This window comes from Bombina bombina, chromosome 1 (assembly GCF_027579735.1).
Source record: "Bombina bombina isolate aBomBom1 chromosome 1, aBomBom1.pri, whole genome shotgun sequence".
Lineage (NCBI taxonomy): Eukaryota > Metazoa > Chordata > Amphibia > Anura > Bombinatoridae > Bombina > Bombina bombina.
The window spans coordinates 1,228,146,255-1,228,170,930 of NC_069499.1; the positions used below are offsets into that span (position 1 = coordinate 1,228,146,255).

The 24,676-nt window shown below is 40.7% G+C and overlaps 1 protein-coding gene and 1 long non-coding RNA gene across 3 annotated transcripts in view; one reads left to right on the forward strand and one right to left on the reverse strand.

Moving 5' to 3' along the window:
* The window catches only part of LOC128647808 (uncharacterized), a 161,683-nt gene extending 149,793 nt beyond the window's left edge, over positions 1-11,890 (forward strand). Inside the window, exons 2-3 of the long non-coding RNA XR_008400419.1 lie at positions 994-1,099; positions 11,800-11,890. This is a non-coding gene — a long non-coding RNA (uncharacterized LOC128647808). The remainder of the gene's footprint in view (positions 1-993; positions 1,100-11,799) is intronic.
* Positions 1-24,676, reverse strand: part of LOC128647790 (receptor-interacting serine/threonine-protein kinase 2) — a 248,823-nt gene that overhangs the window by 180,774 nt on the left and 43,373 nt on the right. The window lies entirely within an intron of this gene.

Genomic DNA, 24,676 nt, shown 5'->3' on the forward strand with positions numbered 1-24,676 from the left:
TTTAGAAAGTGTATACCATTTTAATAAAGTTTCTTATTTACTTTTATTATGTAATATACTTCATTCTTTCGCAGCATCAAACATAAGCTTTCTGTGTTTTCAGACTCCCATTTAGTTTTATGGCATCCGTGACCTGAAGGGTGGCGATTGAAAACTAGGTACGCTGGAAAAGACGCGAAAAACCAGGATGGAAAAAACGTGAGCATAACTGTAGAAACTTCGTTAGAGCTTCAAATAGTGTCGAATAGGAGGGCTAATGAACATGATTCCGCTCAAATTCCACGGGTTTAAAACTCGCATCAATGTGCGTCGGATTGAGATCGCGGGATCGTATATTACGTCACAAATTTCAACATTTGCCGATCTTGACGCTTTGATAACTACGGCGGATCAATCTCGCAAAAATTACGACGCGGAATTCCAGCGTATTTTTGGTTGACGCTTTGATAAATATGCCCCTTTGTATGGAATAGTATGTATATACTTTACCCCAAAGTGACTTCATACTGGCATATATATTTTTTAATTTCATGTATTTTTGTATTAAAATTCACTTTTTTACCAAGTGTTCCTGTATTGTTGTATTGCTGACTCGGTGGCTTATACCGAGACTGTGATTCATCCAGAGCTGTGTATCAGCTCCTAAGAGTATTTACATCAGATCCCTAGCTGCTGATCCTGACAGCGTTGTGAATCAGGACCGTCATATACAGTACATGAGCTTATAGCACCTCTCTAAAGTGTATGTGTCTTTTACATATTGCACTTATTTGATTTTTTGAAGTATTACACTATATCAGATTTCTCTTTAAGATTCATTGGGAGTACACAAAGAATTGAAAGTTTGGTTTTTATTCCTTTGACACGCTATTTGGATTATATTGAAGATTAAAAGACTTATTCACGCTTATATAGTTTATTTTTGTTTTTATTGTATTGCATTTATTTCTATCACTTTTTTGTATGTTATCACCCTTGTGCTTTTATTTGTAGTAAAGAACGTATATTTTACTGCCCACATGAGCATCTGGAGCTTTACCTACAATGTCCAGAAATCGAATGCATTCTCTCCCCGCCAGGAAAGAAAGGAATTTATCTGGTAAGCATAAATTTTGTTTTTGTCAGAAAAATGTTCAATGTTTTACAGTTTAGGGACACACACATTGAAAAGCCTTTTGAATCTTATCCACGACTTCATTCATTACTGTTGGAAACCAATACCTAAGCTCCAGAGGACACTGAATGAATAACAAATGGGAGGACAAAAAGGTAGCCGCCGTACAAATCTGATCCATAGAAGCTTCTTTCTTAAAAGCCCAGGAAGAAGAAATTGCTCTAGTGGAATGAGCCATTATCCTCTCAGGCGACTGTTGTCCAGCCTTCTCATAAGTCAAACGGATGATACTTATCAGCCAGAAAGATAAGGAAGTCGCAGTGGCCTTCTGACCCTTGTGCTTACCAGTATATAACACAAACAAGGAAGAGACTTGCCTAAAATCCTTAGTAGCCTGAAGATAGAATTTTAAGAAATGTACAACATCCAGATTGTGATATAAACGTTCCTTCGAGGAAGAGGGATTAGGACAAAGGGAAGGAACAACAATTTCCTGATTGATGTTGCGATTCAAGACTATCTTAGGAAGGAAACCTAACTTAGTACATAAAACCGCTTTATTGGCATGGAAAATAATGTAAGGCGGATCACACTGTAAAGCAGAAATCTCTGTGAGCAGAGGCAATAGCCAATTAAAACAAAACCTTCCAGGATAGAAACTTAAGTTTAACAGAATGCATAGGCTCAAACGGAGCCTGCTGCAAAACATGAAGAACAAGGTTGAGGCTCCAAAGAGGAGATACAGGTTTAAACACAGGCCTGATCCTAGCCAGAGCCTGAACAAAGGACTGCACATCCGGAAGATCCGCTAATCTCTTGTGCAGTAAGACCGACAGGGCCGAGATCAGACCCTTCTCCAAACCATGTTGGAGAAAAGATAGAATTCGGGTAACCTTCACCTTGTGCCATGGAAGACTATGTTCCTTGTGGTAAATATGGCGAGAAACTGGCTTGTGAGCCTGGATCAAAGTGTCTATCACACTATCCAAAAAATCTCTCTTGGATAGGACTAAATGTTCAATTTCCACAAAGTCAGTCTCAGAGAATCAAGATTTTGATGTAGGAAAGGACCCTGGGTTAGAAGGTCCGCACAACAAGGTAGCCTCCACAGAGGGGAGGAGGACATTCTTATTAGATCTGCAAACCAAGTCCTTTGTGGCCACGATGGTGCTATTAGCTATTAGTATCACCTGGTGGTTGATGTAAGCCACCGAGGTTAGATTGTCTGATTAGAATCTTATTTACCGGGCAGAACAGAGTTGGGGCCATGCCCTGAAAGCATTGTGAATCACCCGAAGCTCCAAGATATTGATCAGAAGAAAAGATTATTTTCAGGACCACGTCCCCTGAGTCCTCTTGGGACCCAAAACTACTCCCCAGCCTGAGAGCCTGGCATCCATAGTCACAATGCCTAGGACCAGGTGATCTTAACAGAACCACCAAGAGAGAGAGTCTCTTGTCAGATTGTCCAGAACAATTTGTTGAGACAGGTTTAGGTGATCTCTGTTACTCTGCCTTAGCATGCATAGTTGTAGAGGTCTGAGATGGAATCGAGCAAAAGGAATAATGTCCATGGAGGATACCATGAGACCAATTACCTCCATGCACTGAGCCACCAAAGGATTTAGAGTGGTCTGAAGGGATAGACATGCTGCCACCAGCTTGGAATGTCTCTGATCTGTCAGAAAGATAATGAGTCGATGATAGTTCCAAGAAAAACAATGCTGGTACTGGAAAACAGGAAACTCTTTTCTAGATTTCTCTTCCATCCGTGAGTTCGGAGAAGACACGGAAGAGACTCCATCTGATATCTTGACAAAGAAAAAGATGGAACTTGAACCAAGATATTGTCCAGATATGGGGCTACAGCGATACCCTGAGACCTGGCCACTGCTAGGAGTGCTCCCAAAACCTTTTGAAAATTCTGGGAGCAGTAGCTAAGCCAAATGGCAAGGCTATGAACTGGAAATGTTGGTCCAGGAATGTGAATCTCAGAAACTGAAAATGATCCTTGTGGTTCGGGACATGAAGGTATGCATCCTTTAAGTCGATTGCGGTCATGAACTGTCCCTCCTGGATCAAGGGAAGGATGGACCTGATAGTCTCAATTTTGAAGGAGGGGCCCCTGAGAAACTTGTTGAGACATTTTAAGTCTAGAATTGGGCGATAAGTTCCCTCCTTTTTGGGAACTTTCTGATGAGGGCACCTGGACGATTACTCCCAAGGAGAAGAGATCCCGAATGCAGTCTAAAAAGGCTGCTCTTTTCTCTGGTCTTGTAGATAATCTTGAGAGAAGAAATCTGCCCATTGGACGAAATTTGAGCCCCATCTTGTAACCCTGGGAAACAACGTTTAATACCCAGGGATCCTGAACATCCTGAACCTAAGCTTCGGGGGCCGGCCCTTCATTCAGATTTGTTATCTGTAGTCTTCTTGGCCTGTTTGGACTTGTTCCAGGAATGGTTGGGCTTCCAAGTACTCTTAGACTGTTTAGGTTTGGAGGAGGACTGAGTCCGCTGAGTTTTGTCTGAATGAAAGGAACAAAAATTAGAGGTTTGGAGACCCTTAGTTCTCCCCTTCTTATCCCGGGGAAGGACGGCACCTTTCTCTCCTGTTACTGTGGAGATGATGAGTCCAGGCCTGGCACGAACAAAATCTTCCCCTTGAATGGTAAGGAAAGAAGTCTGGTCTTAGATACCATATCTGCAGACTAACGGCTAGATTTAGAGTTCTGCGGCCAAAGGGGTGCGTTTGCTACGCGTGCTTTTTTTCGCCTGCACCTTTTAAATACCGCTGGTATTTAGAGTTCACAGAAGGGCTGCGTTAGGCTCTAAAAAGGGAGCATAGAGCATATTTACCGCCACTGCAACTCTAAATTCCAGCGGTGCTTACGGACGCGGCCAGCTTCAAAAACGTGCTCGTGCACGATTCCCCCATAGGAAACAATGGGGCTGTTTGAGCTGAAAAAAAACCTAACACCTGCAAAAAAGCAGCGTTCAGCTCCTAACGCAGCTACATTGTTTCCTATGGGGAAACACTTCCTAAGTCTGCACCTAACACCCTAACATGAACCCCGAGTCTAAACACCCCTAACCTTACACTTATTAACCCCTAATCTGCCGCCCCCGCTATCGCTGACCCCTGTATATTATTATTAACCCCTAATCTGCCGCTCCGTACACCGCAGCAACCTACGTTATCCCTATGTACCCCTAATCTGCTGCCCCTAACACCTCCGACCCCTATATTATATTTATTAACCCCTAATCTGCCGCCCCAACGTCGCCTCCACCTACCTACAATTATTAACCCCTAATCTCACCGCTACTCTAATAAATGTATTAACCCCTAAAGCTAAGTCTAACCCTAACACTAACACCCCCCTAAGTTAAATATCATTTTATTCTAACGAAATAAATTAACTCTTATTAAATAAATTATTCCTATTTAAAGCTAAATACTTACCTGTAAAATAAATCCTAATATAGCTACAATATAAATTATAATTATATTGTAGCTATTTTAGGATTAATATTTATTTTACAGGCAACTTTGTAATTATTTTAACCAGGTACAATAGCTATTAAATAGTTAATAACTATTTAATAGTTACCTAGTTAAAATAATTACAAAATTACCTGTAAAATAAATCCTAACCTAAGTTACAATTAAACCTAACACTACACTATCAATAAATAAATTAAATAAACTACCTACAATTATCTACAATTAAACCTAACACTACACTATCAATAAATTAATTAAATACAATACTTACAAATAAATACAATTAAATAAACTAACTAAAGTACAAAAAATAAAAAAGAACTAAGTTACAAAAAATAAAAAAATATTTACAAACATTAGAAAAATATTACAACAATTTTAAACTAATTACACCTACTCTAAGCCCCCTAATAAAATAACAAAGCCCCCTAAAAAAAAAAATGCCCTACCCTATTCTAAAATTAAAATAGAAAAGCTCTTTTACCTTACCAGCCCTGAAAAGGGCCCTTTGCGGGGCATGCCCCAAAGAATTCAGCTCTTTTGCCTGTAAAAAAACCCCATACAATACCCCCCCCCCCAACATTACAACCCACCACCCAAATACCCCTAATCTAACCCAAACCCCCCTTAAATAAACCTAACACTAAGCCCCTGAAGATCTCCCTACCTTGTCTTCACCACACAGGGTCCTGATCTGTCCAGAAGAGCCTCCAAAATCTTCATCCAAGCCCAAGCGGGGGCTGAAGAGTGACGTCCATCCTCCGGCTGAAGTCTGGATCCAAGCGGCGGCTGAAGAAATCCATCATCGGGCTGAAGTCTTGATGTCTTGATCCAAGCGGGCGCTGAAGAAGTCCATCATCGGGATGAAGTCTTCTATGAAGCGGCATCTTCAATCTTCTTTCTTCCGGAGCCATCTTCTTCCAGCCGACGCGGATCCGTCCTCTTCTACCGACGCCTACTCGCCGAATGACGGTTCCTTTAAATGACGTCATCCATGATGGCGTCCGTCGAATTCCGATTGGCTGATAGGATTCTATCAGCCAATCGGAATTAAGGTAGGAAAATTCTGATTGGCTGATGGAATCAGCAAATCAGATTCAAGTTCAATCCGATTGGCTGATTGGATCAGCCAATCAGATTGAGCTCGCATTCTATTGGCTGATCGGAACAGCCAATAGAATGCAAGCTCAATCTTGGATGACGTCATTTAAAGGAACCGTCATTCGGCGAGTAGGCGTCGGTAGAAGAGGATGGATCCGCGTCGGCTGGAAGAAGATGGCTCCGGAAGAAAGAAGATTGAAGATGCGCTTCATAGAAGACTTCATCCCGATGATGGACTTCTTCAGCGCCCGCTTGGATCAAGACTTCAGCCCGATGATGGATTTCTTCAGCCGCCGCTTGGATCCAGACTTCAGCCGGAGGATGGACGTCACTCTTCAGCCCCCGCTTGGGCTTGGATGAAGATTTCGGAGGCTCTTCTGGACAGATCGGGACCCGGTGTGGTGAAGACAAGGTAGGGAGATCTTCAGGGGCTTAGTGTTAGGTTTATTTAAGGGGGGTTTGGGTTAGATTAGGGGTATGTGGGTGGTGGGTTATAATGTTGGGGGGGTATTGTATGGTTTTTTTTTACAGGCAAAAGAGCTGAATTCTTTGGGGCATGCCCCGTAAAGGGCCCTTTTAAGGGCTGGTAAGGTAAAAGAGCTTTTCTATTTTAATTTTAGAATAGGGTAGGGCATTTTTTTATTTTGGGGGGCTTTGTTATTTTATTAGGGGGCTTAGAGTAGGTGTAATTAGTTTAAAATTGTTGTAATATTTTTCTAATGTTTGTAAATATTTTTTTATTTTTTGTAACTTAGTTCTTTTTTATTTTTTGTACTTTAGTTAGTTTATTTAATTGTATTTATTTGTAGGTATTGTATTTAATTAATTTATTGATAGTGTAGTGTTAGGTTTAATTGTAGATAATTGTAGGTAGTTTATTTAATTTATTTATTGATAGTGTAGTGTTAGGTTTAATTGTAACTTAGGTTAGGATTTATTTTACAGGTAATTTTGTAATTATTTTAACTAGGTAACTATTAAATAGTTATTAACTATTTAATAGCTATTGTACCTGGTTAAAATAAATACAAAGTTGCCTGTAAAATAAATATTAATCCTAAAATAGCTACAATATAATTATTATTTATATTGTAGCTATATTAGGGTTTATTTTACAGGTAGATTTAAATAGGAATAATTTATTTAATAAGAGTTAATTTATTTCGTTAGAATAAAATTATATTTAACTTAGGGGGGTGTTAGGGTTAGGGTTAAAATTTATTAGAGTAGCGGTGAGCTCCGGTCGGCAGATAAGGGGTTAATACTTGAAGTTAGGTGTCGGCGATGTTAGGGAGAGCAGATTAGGGGTTAATACTATTTATTATAGGGTTATTGAGGCGGGAGTGAGGCGGATTAGGGTTTAATACATTTATTATAGTAGCGGTGCTGTCCGGTCGGCAGATTAGGGGTTAATAAGTGTAGGTAGGTAGCGGCGACATTGGGGGCGGCATATTAGGGGTTAATAAATATAATATAGGGGTCGGCGGTGTTAGGGGCAGCAGATTAGGGATTCATAGGGATAACGTAGGTTGCGGCAGTGTGCGGTCGGCAGATTAGGGGTTAAAAATTTTTAATAGAGTGGCGGCGATGTGGGGGGACCTCGGTTTAGGGGTACATAGGTAGTTTATGGGTGTTAGTGTACTTTAGAGCACAGTAGTTAAGAGCTTTATAAACCGGCGTTAGCCCAGAAAGCTCTTAACTACTGACTTTTTTCTGCGGCTGGAGTTTTGTCGTTAGATTTCTAACGCTCACTTCAGCCAAGACTCTAAATACCGGCGTTAGGAAGATCCCATTGAAAAGATAGGATACACAAATGGCGTAGGGGGATCTGCAGTATGGAAAAGTAGCGGCTGCAAAGTGAGCGTTAGACCCTTTCCTGACTGACTACCAAATACCAGCGGGCGGTAAAAACCAGCGTTAGGAGCCTCTAACGCTGGTTTTGATGGCTACCGCCCAACTCTAAATCTAGCCGTAAGACTTTAACCAAAGAGCTGTACGCAAAAAAACTGCAAAACCTGAAGCCTTAACATTCAGACGGACAATTTGCATATTAGGATGACAAATAAAGGAGTTGGCTATCTTTAGAGCCATAGGCCCCTATTTATGAAAGTCTGGTGGACCTGATCCGACAGTGCCGATCAGGTCCGCCAGACCTCGCTGAATACGGAGAGCAATATGCTCTCCGTATTCAGCATTGCACCAGCAGCCCACAAGAGCTGCTGGTGCAACGCTGCCCCCTGCAGACTCGCGGTCAATCGGCCGCCAACAGGGGATTGTCAATCAACCCGATCGTACATAGGTTATGGTCTTTGTGACAGCTGCTTCATAACTGCTCTTTCTGGTGAGCCTGCAGGTTCGCCAGAAACACGGGGCATCAAGCGCCAGTCGGAGCTTGATAGATAGGCCCCTTAATCCTGTCCTGTATATCCTCCATGGGGGATTCGACTTCAATTAATTCTGAAAACGAATCACACCAGTAGGTAGCAGCACCTGTGACTGCTGCCACAGCTGCCGCCGGCTGAAATAGAAGGCCCATATGTTAACATCTTTCTTAGATATCCTTCCAACTTCCTGTCTATGGGATCTCTAAAAGAGGAGCTATCCTCTAGAGGGATAGTGGTACGCTTGGCAAGAGTAGAAATTGCCCCTTCTACCTTAGGAATAGAGTTCCAGAACTCTAAATGTGATTCAGGGACCAGAAACAGCTTCTTAAAGTTTGAAGAAGGGGAAAAGGAGTTCCAATCCTTTCCTACTCTCTTGAAATAATTTTCGCCATTCATACAGGTACCGGGAACATTTCAGGAACCTTCTTCTCCTCATAGACCCTATCTAATTTAGGGATAATAGGTTCCTCAGCGTCCAGAACCTCTAGAGTAGACAATACTTCCTTCAAAAGAAAGCGAAGGTGCTCAACTTTAAACCTAAAATTTGGTTCCTCAGGAGTAGGATATTTAATTTCAGATACCTCTGATTCTGAAAGCTCACCCTCAGATGTAACAGAGGTTAGATCATCCTCAGAAAGGTGAGACAAGCTAGTCAACTCAGACTGAATAGAGGTATTAACCCCAAGTCAGTGGAACTACGCTTAACATTTCTCTTACGTTTTCCCGAGATAGGTAAAGCATTTACTGCAGATGATACCGCAGATTAAAGCTGGGAAATAAAATCTGCTGGCAAAAAATTACCTCCAGCCGGAGATAACGGTGCGCTGCGGGGCACTGCCTGTGTCATAGGGTTAAAAGGGGACTGCGGATGCAGAATAGGCATCTCATGGACAACAGAGTCCTGAGAGGTAGAAGGCTCAGAGCGCATAAAAGTGTCAGGGGATAAACCAGATTTAGACCCCTTCTTGGCCTTTAGCAAAGAAAATTAACCAGATTGAACAGATTTGTGCAGCTGGGCAAACCATAGTCTCCTCAAAATAAAAACATGCATTTGTTACAGTAATCTTTTAAACATAACCCTTAGAGAGGTTAATATCAGAAACCTCCACAGCGAGTATAGGGCCTCAATATCATTAGTGAAAATTAAACTTTTTAGTGTGGCACCTCTACCCTCAGCCTTGGCTGAGGTACTCACCACCTCTTAGCTAGACAAGCTTGACCGTAATGAAGTCGGATCTCTCCCAATGCCTGCAGCGAACTCTGTATGCTGATCACTACGCAGAAGCAAACTTCCGACCAGCCTCAGTGAAAAACTGCACCCTTGTCACATGGTGTGCATCTAGAGACCGCCCCCAGCTAGAAGAGAAACCGAGCAAAGCTGAATATCAGCTGCGTAGCAGTATAATGGCCCCAGTAGGAAAACTGCCCTGCCTTATCTATCTGCATCCTCATGAGCCAAAAAAAAAAATCCTTACACACGTGCTCTGGTTGGCAAGGATCTAAGCAGCACATATAATTGGCCCCAACTGCTCAATAAAATAACCTTCTTATGTAAAAGGTATGAAATGTCCCCATATCTGGAAGAGGAATAAAAAGTATCACACTGTGAACTGTTTATTTAAATGTCCCTATAACCTCAGGGAATTCGCAGCCCTACTAGGCATAATCCCTAAAAGAAAAATGAAGGACTTACCCTCCAGGATCAAAGCTGTGGAGCAGGCACAGCATCTCAAGGTCTGACCGTCTCACCAAACACATCTGACAGGGACCTGAAAAGAAGGGGAAACCAGTGAAAAATGTTAACACTGATTTCAAATGAGGTGATAGCTTTAATTCCAGATAGTGGTCAGAGATCGTTCCCTGTGTCATCTAGAACCAGCTTTCACCACAACTCTCACTGAGAGGATTACATGGTTACTCAAACACCCCAGTCCACACTTGAAGGAAAAATATTATTATTATTATTGTTCTTTATTTTTAAAGCGCCAACAGATTCTGCAACCCATGAGTACAAAGGTAAAAGTACAACGGAGAAACAATACAAGACAAGACAACATTTTACAGACAAATACAGGGGGATTTGAGGGCCCTATTCCCATGGGAACTTACAATCTAGATGGGTAGGAGGATGGGAAACAGGAGGTGGGGACTGCAAAGGTGAGAATGATATTAGTGAGGATAGATAAGGGCAACTGTTAGGCAAGTGAAATTCATTTGTTACTGAGTTGGGTGATAAGCTTCTCTGAACAAAAAGGTCTTTAGGGAGTGTTTAAAGGAGGACAGGTTAGGGTAGAGTCAGACGGCTCGAGGAAGTGCGTTCCAGAGGGTTGGTGCCGCACAAGAGAAATCCTGTAGTTTAGCATGGGTGGAGGTGATGGTGGAGGAGGCAAGGAGCAGGTCATTATTGGATCTTAGGGGGCCAGGCTGGAGTATATTTGTTGATGAGTGAGGACAGGTAGGGTGGAGTAGCATTTATGAGGGCTTTGTAGGTCAGGTTGAGAATTTTGAATTTAACTCTGCTGTGAAAGGGGAGCCAGTGAAGTGACTCACAGAGAGGTGCAGCAGATAGAGAGAGTAGGGAGAAGTGGATTAGCTTGGCAGAGGCATTTAGGAGGGATTAAAGGGGGGGAGGTGGGAGAGAGGGAAGACAGTAAGTAGGTTATTAATGTAGTCAAGTTGGGAAATTTCCAGGGAATGGATTAGCTGTTTGATAGTTTCAGAGCTCAAAAATAGATGAATTTTGTAGATATTGCTTAGGTGGTTGCGGCAGGATGAAGAGAGCAATTGGATGTGGGGAATGAAGGACAGATTTGAGTCAAGTGTGACTCCAAGGCAATGGACTTGGGGTGATGGGGAGATAGTGGTGCCACCAACAGTGAAAAAAAATAAGAGACTGGAGTAAAGTTAGAGGGGGGTTTAGAAGTAATTTGGTCTTGGACATGTTTATTTTTAGGTGGTGAGAGGCCATCCAAGAGGAAATGCCAGATAAGCAGCCACTGATTGAGAATTGACAGAAGGAGAGAGTGCAGGGGTGTATAGGTAGATCTGGGTATCATCAGCATAGAGGTGATAGTTGAAGCCATAGCTGTTAAAACGTTTACCCAGTGAAGAAGTGTAAACAGAGAAGAGTAGATGACCCAGAACAGAGCCTTGAGGTACTCCAAAAGACAGTGGCAATGGAGAGGAGGAGTCACCAGCAAAAGAGACGGAGAAGGATCTGTTAGAGAGAAAAAAGTAAATCCAGGAGAGGGCAATGTCACAGAGCCCAAGAGAGCTGAGAGTCTGTAGGAGGATGGGATGGTCAACAGTGTCAAAGGCAGCAGTACTGGACTAAAAAATGTTTGTAACACTTCTCTGCTAACATCCTATAGTGACGAAAGGCAAAGAATGACTGGGGGATAGGGGAAGTGGGAGGAATATGTGGAGCCTTGGGCTGGGTTGTCTGTGCCTCCTCCTGGTGGCCAGGTGTTGATATTTCCAACAGTAATTAATTAAGTTGTGGACTCTCCCTGCCTTTGGAAAGAAATGAAAGTTAAACTGGTTTAAGCAGATTTGTTTTTAATACAGATCTTTCCCAATGTAATGCTTAATTGTTAGTAAACTCTGTTTATATGTTAAAAAAATAATGTCCTTTTAAATGTTTATGTTTAGTGACAATAAACAATATAATATATTTTTCTCTTTTGCTCCTAGTTCACTCAAGTTTGTGCCACCCTATGATGGTCATAGACTCAAGAAGAGGATCACATGATCTGTTATCATCAGTATTCCTGTTGTAAAAGGCCCCTAATATAAATAATTTACAATAGTTAATAACTTCCATATAGAACGCAGAATGCAAAATACATTTTGTGTCATTATAATCAGTTACAGTCAGTTGAAAGCTGTCACTTTGGCCATGCTAGCCCCTCAACCCACAGATTATCATTGCCACTGCTGTTTGTCAGCCTCATACCAACATCATATGATTATACACCAGGACCTGCTGCCTCTTTTAGCCAGACAACCACATCAGATCTCAGTTGCTGTCTCTCAATCATATGCCAACATCAGACCTTAGATCTGACCCCAGGAGCCTGTGTTAAGCCACACACAGGATGAATGGCTATGGCATTATGGAAAGAGCACAAAGGGCCTTGAGACCACTGCCTAAACATGCAGCACCTCCAAGAGATGTCACCGTAAAAGTGATACATTATAAGGATTGAGAAGAATATGGGCAAACAGCAAGACTTTACCATCTATCGCACATCAAGGTATAATGCTTGTGGGATACTCCTCTATCAAACCAAACTTGGCCAGTAGTCTTCTTATCCCGGCGTCAAGTGGAGTGATAGGAAATATCCCAGAGCAGAGAAAGTTTGTAAAATGAGGTAAGCAGTACTCAAAGTAGGCAGGGCAGTCATTAGCGACAATAGGAAGGAAATTCGGCAATATAGCAGTACAGGGTAAAGCAATAGAAGGACCAGGAACAGGCAGGAGTCAGCAACAAAGAGAAATTCAACAGAATAACAGTTCAGGGGTAAACCAATAGAATGGTCAGACAAGCAGAATTCAGCAACAGTATATCAATCCAGCAGTTTAGGGGTTAGGCAGGCTGAGTGGTCAGACAAGGAGAGTTCAGCAGCAGTATATCAATCCAACAGTTTAGGGGTTAACAGGCAGAGTGGTCAGACAAGCAGAGTTCAGCAGCAGTATATCAATCCAGCAGTTTAGGGGTTAGGCAGGCTGAGTGGTCAGACAAGGAGAGTTCAGCAGCAGTATATCAATGCAACAGTTTAGGGGTTAACAGGCAGAGTGGTCAGACAAGCAGAGTTCAGCAGCAGTATATCAATCCAGCAGTTTAGGGGTTAATAGGCAGAGTGGTCAGACAAGCAGAGGTCAGCAACAATATAACAGTCCAGCATACAGTAACAATAACACCCAGGAGCACACTAAGTGACACCTATACTTGGGCAGTTCATGTAAGCACTGCAGTTACATACATAGGCACCAATTTGCGCTAAAGAAGACACACAGGTGTACAGAAGAGCAGCATCCATGATAGAGAGGCAGCGTGTGTCGATGACATCATCACCGCATGCTCTGAAGCACAGCCTGTGTCTATAGCAACGAGTCACCACCGCCGTGTCTATGGCAACAGCAATAGCGAGTAGCAGCGCGCCGGCAGCGTGACACAAGAGCATTTTTGTACATGCAGTTAGATTTATTACCAAAAGTCTGCAGGAACATACATTTAAATACAGATGGGGTTTTAGCTTTATCCTCATTATTCAACGCAATGGAAAATCTCTGGCTTACAAAGACATCAGACTTAATCTAGCAACCTCAATTTGTCTTTTTCTATACCTGGCACCCTGGAACCTGCAGATACAGTAAGTCAACTACCGGAAAATCTGGATAACCTCCAACTTCCACAATGGACTACAGTCCCCAAATGTCAGCAGAAAACTTCAGTCCCTGAACAATCCAGTACGTCTACTTGACTTTCACGCAGAATAATATTCTTGCGTTCTGTTGTGTTTCCTGGTCTGTGGATACATTATCTTCCCACATACTTTTTTCAGACAAATATGCTTTAAAATCTTATTTATAGTTATGTACCAAACACAAAATTATTTTGTAGGGTCTCTAGTTTATTCATTTGTTAATGTTTAACATGTTGTACACATATTTTACATAGAATGATGCATATATATTTATGCTTCGAAAAAAGACTAATAGAAAGCTTTAGGCTACTTGGTTAAATCTTATGAAATTGTAGATTTGAAATGGAAGAGTCATTATTCTTACTGACCTTTGTGATAATAAGATAATATTTAAAGTGACATTCCAGCCAAAACTGGAATCCACATGGATGCATTTCAGTTTTGAATAAAAGCATTTTTGTAACATACATTTATTAGCAAAAATGCTTTTAAAAAAATCTACAGCAGTTTTAAAAGTGTATTTAAGTATGCACCGTGCTAGGGTGGTTGTATCATCTGGTAATGACTCAACCGGATCTGATCCACTGGGACCAGGAGGGCTTTGTACCCAAAACGGAGGCAAAAGACAATACGATCAAGGCCTAAAACTTTATACATTATGCCCAAAGAGAAAGGGCTACCTTTAGTTCTTTTATCTACAGATGCAGAGAAGGCCTTTGACCTTGTAACCTAGGAATTCTTAAGGTAAACTTAGTTCTTTCTGGGGTTTGGAGACACATTCATATCTCTTATTTTTTTGCTATATTCTACCCATAGTTCGAAAATTCTAGTCAATGGATTTTATCCCAACCCTTTCCAATTTCAAGCGGCATGAGACAGGGATGTCCTCTTTCATCTCTATTATTGCCTGTGCAATAGAGGTTCTAGTGCAGCAAATCAGACAAAACACTGATATTCAATGAATTCAAACTGACTATCCTAAACTTGTAATATCTCAACTTCTCACAGAATTTAATACTTTTCATAACCTTTCTAAAGTTCTAATAAATGTATCAAAATCTGAAATTCTAAGTATTTTGGACCCACAAACCCTAGATAGGGGGAAACTAATTACTCCATTTGATTGGTGTCAATCCACTTTGAAAAACTTGGGCGTTAAATTAGCACGCATATTTGATATTATTTACAAATCTAATTATATTCCTTTTAACTTTACAACAAGCTTTTAGTGACTATTCTTGTCATACTAGACAAGAAAATTATGTCAAACCCTTAAACTACAAGGGGGATTAGGTATACCTAATCTACTGTATTACTGCTTTGCTTTTTTTTTTACAACAGATTGTAGATTGGTACATACGTCAGGGTTTTAAAAGATAGGTCATGTTGGAACATGATATAGCGCAAACTTTGAGATTGGGCAGATTTTATTGAAGTCTATTGACACTAGATAAAATTATAATCACTTGAAACCATTTGATTAAAGAAACTTTTGGGAGGTTTGGAAATGGGTACTATGTGTGTTACCCAAAATTACCTCTAGACTAGGGGTCAGCAACCTTGGCACCCCCAGATGTTTCTGAACTACATTTCCTATGATACACAACCTATAGTGTGTCTGAGCATCATGGGAAATGTAGTTCCAAAACATATGGGGTGCCAAGGTTGCTGACCCCTTTTCTAGACCATCACTGGTGACATCTTTAGTGGAAAATAGAGAATTAGATTTTGGGTATAAAGTATTAAGTCTAATACCTCATTCCCATATTCATGACTTCCTCATTTATTCATAACAGATAATTAATTTAAATCACAACCAGACCTAATTGACCAAGGTTTTAGTTGTTTTAGGGATTGGTCTACTTACGCCTACACCACCCCAAATTAACGTTACTACCACCACCAAGAGTTTTAAATAAGGGTGTCTTGGGAACCAAATAACTCACACGACAAACAATTAGGTAACATGACTTTAACCTTATCTCTACAGAGTGTGAATTCATATCTTAGAGACCAAAGACTAGTGTGACCATATTGCCGCATTAAAAAGGGACACATATTAAAAATACATATTTCAGGGCTGTTTAAAGAAATGTCTGTATAAGAACCCTGACATTTGTATTTTCATATGTTTCCCTTTTTAAAGCGGAAATATGGTCAGCCTACCAAAGACATAATTATATTATTAAAGGGACAGTCAACACCAGACGTTGTTGTTTAAAAAGATAGATAATCCCTTTATTACCCATTCCCCAGTTTTGCATAACAAACACAGTTATATTAATAAATTTTTTCCTCTATGATTACCTTGTACCTAAGTCTCTGCAAACTGCCCCCTTATTTTAGTTCTTTTGACAGACTTGTATTTTAGCCAATCAGTGCTTACTACTAGGTAGTTTCATGTGCGTGAAAAACTGTCAAAATGCATTCACATAAGAGGTTGCCTTCAAGGTCTAAGAAATTAGCACATGAGCCTACCTAGGTTTAGCTTTCAACTAAGAATACCAAGAGAACAATGCAAAATTGGTGATAAAAGTAAATTGGAAAGTTGTTTAAAATTACATGCCCTATTTGAGTCCCTTTAATATTGTTAACAAATACAGGTGACACAATGCCAAATTACAAAAGCAGAAGACATACAAAAAACAAGAATAATTGCAAAAATACAGTTCATGAAAATAAAATGGGACATAAACTAAACACAATACCTACACATTGCACATATATAAGCTTCCAGCAGGTTTGTGGAAACTCCCTTCAGATGTTATTCACATGCTGTTCCAAGCAAGTTCTGATAAATGTTGCAGTACATTCAATTATATCCCTGAATCTCCCTTTGTCTTGTCACAAAACCCACCCCCCTAGTAAAATATGACCAACTTTTGGAATTCCTTATCTAACAGTACTAAGGGCTCCATTTATCATCCCATGGTGGACAGGGGCATACATATTCCTCCAGGTACCACTATTTGGATGATCTGGGACCTCAGAGCTCCACCTACATAAACATCTAGCTAACAGGAACCTGGAACATGAACATGACACCAGAACAGCAAATAGTGTACAACAAAATAACTCCAAACACTCCTTTTCAACAAAAGTATGAATACAAGTAGGTATTTGTATTGTAACAGTAATTAGTTATTATAACAAGTGACACAATTCTTAGGCCCTCACCTAGTAGCCCACCGTAGGGTTTGCCCTGGCGAAACCAAAGGTTGGATTGGGCAAGCCTATTGTGAGGAATTGCGAGGGGCTTTAGAGTTTACCATGGACTGAAGCCCCAGATATTTTTGCATCCTAACATTTCCAGGCTATATTTCACTTTTAAAAAATTAAATGGAAAATCCCAGACATCACTATGCTAAAAATGCAATTTTCTTTAAAAAAAATATGTTATATATGCTAGTAATGTTCCAGTGACACACAAGGAAACTGTTGCATAAACTATTTAAGTGCGTACATAAATGCAGTGACTGTTTTTCTGCTGCTTGGGGCAGTTCATTTTAATAATAACTTCCATAAGCAACAAATATTTTACAGCAATTATCATATGTCAATGTTCCATATCTTGTCTGTAAAACATAACTGTACCATATAACCTGTTCAAAATGCATCACCACTTATATCAAAGTTTCACTAAAAGCAATTTATTTTGCACTTTCTGTGTGAGGATATGTCTTAAAAACTGCCACATGCTGTCTACAATAAGAATATCTGTAGGGTATGTACATTTAAAGTATGCCATGCAATTAAAAAAATATTGTTCTATTCTTTTTAGTCTGGTTTATCTATTTGCATGGTAGCTTTTATTATCTGTGATTAAGAAGAGTACGCTGAAATAGACAGACAACAGAACTCATGGTAAGGGGCCGAATTATCAAGCTCTGAATGGAGCTTGATGCCCCGTGTTTCTGGCGAGCCTTCAGGCTCGCTAGAAAGACAAGTTATGAAGCAGCGGTCTAAAGAGGCTCTGAGGCGGCGGACAGACATCGCCGGAAATCAACACGATTGAATACGATTGGGTTGATTCACACCCCTTGCTAGTGGCCGATTGGCCGCGAATCTGCAGGGGAGGCGGTATTGCACTAGCAGTTCACAAGAACTGCTGGTGCAATGATAAATGCTGAGAGCGTATGCTGTCAGCATTTATCGATGTGCAGCGGACATGATCCGCAATATTGGATCATGTCCACTCGCATCATGATAAATAGGCCCCTAAGTATCTAATTTTAACAATTAGGCTAGGTTTTGCAACATCTTGTAAATCTGTGCTATTAAAAACAGATTTAACATATTTTCTGGTATCTTTATTTTTTGACTCCAATGAAATGTGATGCATTTCTTTTTGTAAATAATGTAACAACTATAAATTAGTCCAGGACTCAAAATTGCTACTAGCCCACTAGACATTGGCGAGTGAAAATTTAACAGAGGCGAGTGAAAGTGAGTGAATGTTGGGCTACCTGCTACAAATATTATCTAAATGGATATTATTTATCCATGCAAGGGCAAGGATATGATATTCCTCTAGGACTATAGGGACTCCATTAGTACTTAGACTCTTACTTCTGAGAGGGTAAATATTGACAGAGAGAGATTGGAGAGAAAAAGTGAAAGTGGAGAAAAAGATAGCAATAAGAAAGAGTGGAGAAATAAAGAAAAGAAAAATTGAAGAGATATGAGAGAGGAGAGAGAAAGAGAGAAAAGAAAAGATATGGGGGCCGATTTATCAAACAGTTAATCGGCCCCAATGCATCTGTTTTCCTGCGAGCCTTCAGGAGTTAAGAAGCAGCGGTCATTAACTCATACGCCGCATCTGTGGCTGCGGACATCAATCCGTCCGATCATAATAATTGGACGCAAATCTGCAGGGGTGACATTGCACAAGCAGTTAACCAGAACTGCTTGTGCAATGATAAATGTTGACAGCGTATGCTGTCTGCATTCAGCGATGTCTGGTGGACATGATCCACTGCAGCGGATCATGTTCTCCAGACATTGATAAATCGGCCCCATGGCCTGAGAGAGAAGAGAGGGGGGTAAAAAGAGAGGTTGGAAAGAGGAGGCAGTGTAGAAAGATAGATGAGAGATAATAATTATTAAAAAAAAGTAATTTAATTAGTTATTTGCGTTGCGTGGGTTTGGCGGTTTAGGGGTTAATAGTTTTTTTAGGATGATTGCGTAGTGTGGGTTTGGTGGATTAGGGGTTAATAGATTAATTAAGTTTATTGCGTTGGTGGGGGGGGGTTAGGGGTTAAAAGTTGTAATAGGTTCTTTGCAATATGGGTGAATGGCAGATTAGGGGTTAATAGTTTAGTAAGGTATATTGCGTTGTGGGGTGATGGCGGTTTAGGGGTTAATAGGTTAATTAGATGTTTTGCTATGTGGGGGTTGCCGGATTAGGGGTTAATATAGTTTATTAGTTATTGCGGTTGGGGGATGATGGTTGACAGGTAGATAGATATTGCGCATGCTTTAGGTGTAAGTTACTATTTTCAGGGAGTTACGGTGCTCACATACTCAGTGCAAGTCTTGCTGCGTCTGCCTATGTGTGGCGAGGTGAAAATGGAGTAAAATATCTAAATTTTCCCCACATAGGTCCTTGCGCTGAATATGTGATGCCAATTTGCGACGCGGTTCTATGTTAGCTTATGGGAGTAAAAATTAAGGCCGACAGGTGAAAAATACATGCCGCATTTATATGCGCTGCTGTATACGTGATAACAAAACCGCGTAAAAACCAGCATCGCCGACTTTTGCAGGCGACGTTGCATGTGTAATCTTGCCCATAGTGGTAATTAGTGGTGCATGAGTAAAATTGATACCACAGACATACTATGAGCATCTGTGTGCTTGTATTACAATTTGGGAGTACAGCTTTTCTCGCAAGCACAAATATCGTTCATGTGCAGATTATCAGATTAGCCTACTAGTTCAACATTAAACAAATGCAAATCATTAATAGAATGCCCATTTATATCCCTTACATGACAGGTGTTTAGACTGATTCCTTTGTTTGGTGTGAAATAACAATAACCATTCACATGGGCGAAATCACCTTTCTTTCTAATGACATGGTGAGTCCACGAATCATCATAATTACTGTTGGGAATATCACTTCTGGCCAGCAGGAGGAGGCAAAGAGCACCACAGCAGAGCTGTTAAATACCACTCCCCTTACCCATAACCCTCAGTCATTCTCTTTGCCTGCGTTACAAGGAGGTGGTAAAGTTTCTGGTGTCTGATAGAAATTCTGCAATCAAGGTTTTATTATTTTCTTATACAGAGTAGGTTTGTTCTGGTATTCTAGGGTTTAGCCTGGTCCACATTAGTCTCTTCAGTAGGGCAGTGGTGGCTTTTAAGCAATTGAGAACTTGTGAAGTACAATCCTCACTGCGTTTTCTCAATTATTCCTGCTGCCCTAATTTGAAAGCCTGTGTAAGTTTACTCAGTCTTTCTTTTTTCACAGGTATATGTGAGGAGATTCAACTTCTCAAGCAGGGTGAACTGTCCTGCTGCCGGACAGACTGAGTTTAAAGGACCAGTCAACACAGTAGATTTGCATAATCAACAAATGCAAGATAAGAAGACAATGCAATAGCACTTAGTCTGAACGTCAAATGAGTAGTAGATTTTTTTTCTGACAATTTTAAAAGTTATGTCTTTTTCCACTTCCCCTGTACCATGTGACAGCCATCAGTCAATCACAAATGCATACACATATCATGTGACAGCCATCAGCCATTCACAAATGCATACACGCTTATTCTTGCACATGCTCAGTAGGAGCTGGTGACTCAAAAAGTTTAAATATAAAAAGACTGTGCACATTTAGTTAATGGAAGTCAATTGGAAAGTTGTTTAAAATAGCATGCTCTATAGAACAGCTAGACACCAATATGAACGACGAAGGGGACATTAGAAAGTTTTTCGCAAAATGGTCCCTGTTTATTAAGATTTTCTCGGCAGTGGAAATAGATTATATGATTTTCCCATTTAGAAATTCGGAACTTGTACTATTGGGGATATGGTAGATTCCATTGGGAGGTATTCCCCTTTTTTTTTTTTTTTTTTTTTTTTTACCTTGGCGGGGGGGGAGGGATAGGGGGGAGCGAAACTAAGGAGCAAGTGACAAATATGACTTGTCTCCAAAGATAAGACATAGCATGACAAAACAAGGTAAATCAGGGTATATGTGGCATCTGAAAGTTTAAATTACATTAATATTCTGCGAAAAAGAACAAACACTATGTCACTAGGTTTTATTTCTTTTCGATATGAATACCTTGAAGTTGGCGGGAAAATAGAAAATAGAAAAAATAAGGTTGAGACTACTTTTTTTCTTTTTGTTTTTTCTTTTATTCAGAGATGCAACAGAAATAATAACAGGTTTATTACGATTGTATATTGTGAATATTTTTTCTGTATCTATGTATCTTTCTCTTTTTGGTTTTTTTTTTTTTTTGACGTATTACATTTTATGCTGTACTGTGAACTCAATCTTAATAAAAATATATATAAAAAAAAAAAAAAATAGCATGCTCTATCTGAATAATGAAAGTTTAATTTTGATTGAGTGTCCCTTTAAGGTAAGTGCCATGTTTATTTTTCTTTCATACCCAGGTAGAAGGGAAGAGATATTCTGGCACTTGAGTAACTTGCTCCACTTTTTTAAATAAAAGGGGGACATATTTATTTAATTCTTGTAAGTATTACATTTATAGGATGGCAGTTTGCAGGCACTGTGTGTTAAGATTATGTTCCTAGCTCCGGTATATTCGGGCAGGACTGTTTTGCACTGTGTTTTGTTTTTCAACTATAGATCCTTATAATATGGATCTTTATTTTAGCTTTTGATTTTTTAATTTATTTAGCTATTTCTGTTTTCTACTGGAATTTGCTTCCGTCCGTTGAGGCAGCCCTAGATAGATAATTAAAGACACAGTAACACTTCATGGGCAGTTTTTATTGCTAACATAATAAAGACATTTTTATTTTTGGGTTACATGATGGACCAAGAGGCTATGCATACATGCAGATTATGTTTAGATACCCAGGTAGAACCATCAGTACCATTTTGTTCTACTTGTAGAAGAAGATTTTTGTACAGGAGCAGCTTTTAGACAAGGATGCTGTTCAGGGGTCTCCTGTACCAGTTATGCCACATCAGTTCCCCCAAGCTTTACAAGCTTGTTTAACACATGCAGTGCCCTGCGTTTTCCTCTCTTAATCCAATTGGATTTTCTTTGCAAGACATTACTACTCATATCTCTTCAGCGGTATCTGAGGCGTTATCTGTTTTTTCCATGCTTCAGGGAAATCGCAAGAGGAAGTTTTAGGAATCAGCAAGTAAGGTTTCTGATCAGGTTGTGACTAATCAAGTTTCCCTTGTTCAAGGATCTGATGAGGAAGCTACTTCGGTGGCATCTGAGGGTGAAATCTCAGATTCTGACAGTGTAATTCCTGCTTCTGATGCTGAAGTTGTATTTTTCAGGTTTAAGCTAGAACACCTCCGTCTGTTGCTTAAGGAGGTTTTAGCTACTTTGGATGACTCTGACTGCACTATTGTAGTCAATCCTAAGAAGTCTAGTAAGCTAGACAAGTACTTTGATGTTCCCTTTGCGGTGGAGGTTTTTCCCGTGCCTGACCGTGCTACAGATATTATTACTCAAGAGTTGGAGAGACCTGGAATTCCTTTTTCCCCATCTCCAATTTTTAGGAAAATGTTTCCGATAGCTGACTCTGTTAAAGAGTCTTGGCAAACGGTTCCCAAGGTGAAAGGACGTTTACACATTGGCTAAGAGAACCACTATTCGCATATTGGATAGCTGTTCTTTTAAGGATCCAATGGACAAGAAATTGGAGACCTTGCAAAAAAAAAAAAAAAAAGGATGTTCGTTCATCAGGGTTTTCAATGGCAACCTGCGGTGTGCATTGCCACGGTTTCCAGCACGGTGGCATACTGGCATACTGTTTGATGCTCTGGCCAATTCTATTCAGATAGATACTCCTCTTGAGGAGATCCAGGATAGGAGTTAGGCCCTTAAATTGGCCAATTCTTTTATCACAGATGCATCCCTACAAGTCATTAAATTGGGAGTAAAAATATCTGGTTTTGATGGTCTAGCTCGCAGAGCTTTATGGTTAAAATTTTGGTCTACAGATGTTTCATCTAAGTCTACACTTTTGGCTCTTTCTTTCAAGGGTAAGATCTTGTTTGGCCCGGGTTTGACAGAGATTATTTCTGATATTATAGGAGGAAAAGGACATTTCCTACCTCAGGATAGGAGAAATAAGCAAAAAGGGGCGTCAGAGTAGTTTTCATTCCTTTCAAAACTTTAAGGGCTAAGAAGCCTGCAATTGAGTCTAAATCAGCATGAAGGGCCTACCCCCGATCCGGGAGCGGATTTTGTAGGGGACAGACTTTCTTTTTTCGTTCAAGCCTGGATTCAGGATGTTCCAGATCTCTGGGCGGTGAACATCGTGTCCCAGGGATACAAACTAGAGTTCAAATCCTTTCCCCTCAGAGGAAGATTCCTCCTCTCAGGATTATCTGTAGACCAGATAAATAGAGAGGCATCTTTACATTGATAGTTCCTGTACCATTCCTGGAACAGGATCTGGGGGTTTTACTCCAATCTGTTTTGTGGTTCCCGAGAAAGAGGGAATTTTCAGACCAATTTTGGATTTCAAGAGTCTAAACAAGTTCCTCAGAGTACCGTCCTTTAAAATGGAAACTATTCATTCCATTCTTCCTTTGGTTCTAGAAGGATGCATATTTTTATGTTCCCATCACAGGGATCATCACAAGTTTCTGAGGTTCACGTTCTTAGACAAACTTTTCTAGAATTTTCTCAAAGATCCTGGGGGGCTCTATTGGCGGTGCTCTGGTCATGGGGCATTGCAGTGGCACCTTATCTGGATGGCATTCTAGTTCAGGCATCATCTTTTCATCAAGCTAATACTCATACAGAGATCTTGTTGCTTTTTCTTCGCTCTCATGGATGGAAGGTGAGTTTAGAGAAAGTTCCCTGATTCCAGCTACCAGTGTAGTGTTTTTGGGAACAATAATAGATTCCATTTCATTGAAAATATTTCTGACAGAGATAAGGAGAATGAAGATTTTCGATTCTTGTCTTGCCCTTCAGGCCTCTCCTCGGCCGTCAGTAGCCCAGTGTATGGAGGTTATTGGTCTGATGGTTTCTGTCATGGACATCATTCTGTTTGCTCGGTTCCATCTCAGGTCTCTGCAGTTATGCATGCTCAGACAGTGGAACGGGGATTATACAAATCTGTCCCCAAAGATTGTTCTAGATCAGACTGTAAGAGATTCTCTTCCGTGGTGGTTGTCTCAGGATCTTCTCTCCCAGGGAACCTGTTTTCACAGGCCTACCTGGGTGATCGTGTCCACGGATGCCAGTCTGCTGGTTTGGGGAGCTGTCTGGGGTTTGTTAAGAGTTCAGGGTCTATGGACTCAGGAGGAATCGATTCTTCCTATAATTATCCTAGAGCTGAGGGCAATCTTCAATGCTCTTCTGGCCTGGCCTCAGCTAGCTTCAGCCCAGTTTATCAGGTTTCAGTTGGACAACATAACGTCTGTGGCTTACATCAATCATCAGGGAGGAACTCAGAGTTCCTTGGCCATGAAGGAGGTAGCCAAGATTATTCAGTGGGCGGAGACCCACAACTGCTGTATGTCTGCAATCCACATTCGAGGGGTGGATAATTGGGAGGTGGATTTTCTGAACAGACAGACTTTTCATCCAGGGGGAGAGGGAACTTTATCCGGAGGTGTTTTCCTTTTTGATTCTCAGATGGGGCAGCCAGAGTTGGATCTTATGGCATCTCGTCAAAATGCCAAGCTCCCGAGGTATGGTTCGAGGTCTAGGGATCCTCAGACTGTACTGATAGATGCTATAGCAGTTCCTTGGAAGTTCAGTCTGGCATATGTGTTTCTTCCGTTTGCTCTTCTTTCGCAGGTCATTGCTCGGATCAGACAAGAGAGGGCATCAGTGATTCTCAGCACTCCGACGTGGCCTCGCAGAATCTGGTATGCAGATCTGGTGGAGATGTCATCTTCCCCACCTTGGAGTCTTCCTCTAAGGAAGGATCTCCTACTTCAGGGGCCCTTTCTTCAT